Genomic DNA, 2,237 nt, shown 5'->3' on the forward strand with positions numbered 1-2,237 from the left:
CTGCTGCAAAAGAAATCCCTACGGAACAATGTATTAATGCATGATGCAGGCCTGCAGTTGGGATATTCCCGGAGATTAGGGGATCGACCCTGGGGAGGGGAGGGCTTGGGGAAGGGAGGGGCCTCAGTGAGGTATAATGCCACAGAATACACATACATGAAGCTGCCTTCTACTGACTCAGACTGTCAGTCCATCGAGGTCAGTATTGTCTACTCAGACTGGCAGCAGCCAGTTTGAGAGAGAGCCCAGTTTGGACTCTAATCTGGGAGAACTAGGTTTGATACCTCACTCCTCCACATGCAGCCGCTGGGGTGACCTTGGGTCAGTTACAAGTTCTTTCAGAGCTGTTCTCTCACGAGCAGTCCTCGAAAGAGCTCTGTCAGCCCCACCTGCCTCGCATATACAAATTCCACTAGTTGAAAACACCATCAAAGATTGCCAAAACAATATATTAAACAGTTATAAAGTTGGTGGTGTCCCAACAACAACATTAATGCATACTGTAACTATAATAAGGCATAAGATACAGTATTTCCATTATTCCCTTCTTACACTATGAACGTTGTGGTCTGTTGAAATTGCTGAAATCAGGTTCCACTTACACAGCCGGCAAACAGAAGAAGTCGGAGGAAACACATCTTCCCAGTATCTAGAATGGGCATCTGCAAAGGCTGTTTGGAAAATGTTATGACTATGTGGACTCCTCCTATCAAGTTACACTGACTACATGGACTTTATGTCTTATCTTCAAAGGAGGAAATATTGTATCTTATGCCTTATTATAGTCACAGTATGCATTAATATTGTTGTTGTGACACCACCAACTTTATAATGGTTTAATATATTGTTTTGGCAATCTTTGATGGTGTTTTGTACTAGTGGAATTTGTATATTTGGGACTCTTTTGACCTGAGGCTTTTCCCCTTGTTGTTTGGATTTACCACCTGCCTCACAAGCAGTGTTCCCTCTAAGCTGAGTTAGTGTGAGCTAGCTCACAGTTTTTTAGCCTCCAGTTCACACATTTTTGTCTTAGCTCAGGAAGGAAGGCTCCAGAGCAAACTAATTTATGCAGCAGCCAACTCGCTCGCTCACAACTTTAATGCCAGTCGCTCACAAAGTAGGATTTTTGCTCACAAGACTCCACAGCACACAAGAGCTTCACAGCACAAGACTCCACAACATATGAGCAGATTCATTTGGGAGCAGGCAGTCCCTGAGGTCCCTGAATCTGGGTCATTTAAGGCATCCCTCCAAAGCAGCCATTTCCTCCAGGGGAACGAATCACTACACTCGATCTTAGCCAAAAGGCCAAGAAGCAAAGTTCCAGGGGAGCTAATCACAGTAGTCCAAAGATCAGTGGTAATTCTGGATGATTTCCAGGCCCCACGTGGATGTTGGTGACTCTAGTCTTCAGTTTAGAAACAAAAAGGTCAAAACCACATTTGTGGTTTAATGGCTTTACCCAGTAAAACCTTCCATGGAGATAGATCAAGATAGGTAGCCGTGTTAGTCTGTCTGTAGAAGAAGAAAAGAGCAAGAGTCCAGTAGCACCTTAAAGACTAGCAAAATTGGTGGCAGGGGAGGAGCTTTCGTGAGCTCACTTCTGCATGCAGCAAATATGCTCACCGCTATTTCAACATCGAAATTTGTGGTAGGGGATGAACTTTGGTGAGTCACTGCTCACTCCTTCAGATACAGCTAGATACATTCTAGTTGTATCTGAAGAAATGAGCAATGACTGATGAAAGCTCCTCCCCTGACACAAATTTTGTTAGTCTTTAAGGTGCCACTGGACTCTTCCCCTTTTCTGCTGCAGTAAAACCTTGACTCTTACGTTTTGGAGGAAACTTCATCTCGGTGGAGAAGCCCAGACACTGACCATAGTTGCAACTAGTGTTCCCTCTAAGCTGAGTTACTGTGAGCTAGCTCACAGTTTTTTAGCCTCCGGCTCACAGATAAGCTCCTCCCCTGACACAAATTTTGTTAGTCTTTAAGGTGCCACTGGACTCCTCCCCTTTTGTGCTGCAGTAAAACCTTGATTCTTACATTTTGGAGGAAACTTCATCTCTGTGGAGAAGCCCAGACATTGACCATAGTTGCAACCAGTGTTCCCTCTAAGCTGAGTTTTTTAGCCTCCGGCTCACAGATTTGTCTTAGCTCAGGAAGGATGGCTCCAGAGCAAACTAATTCATGCAGCAGCCAAATGGCTCGCTCACAACTTTAATGCCAAGAGCTCA

Source organism: Gekko japonicus, unplaced genomic scaffold (genome assembly GCF_001447785.1).
Source record: "Gekko japonicus isolate JY-2015 unplaced genomic scaffold, Gekko_japonicus_V1.1 scaffold2887, whole genome shotgun sequence".
In the NCBI taxonomy this organism is placed as follows: domain Eukaryota; kingdom Metazoa; phylum Chordata; class Lepidosauria; order Squamata; family Gekkonidae; genus Gekko; species Gekko japonicus.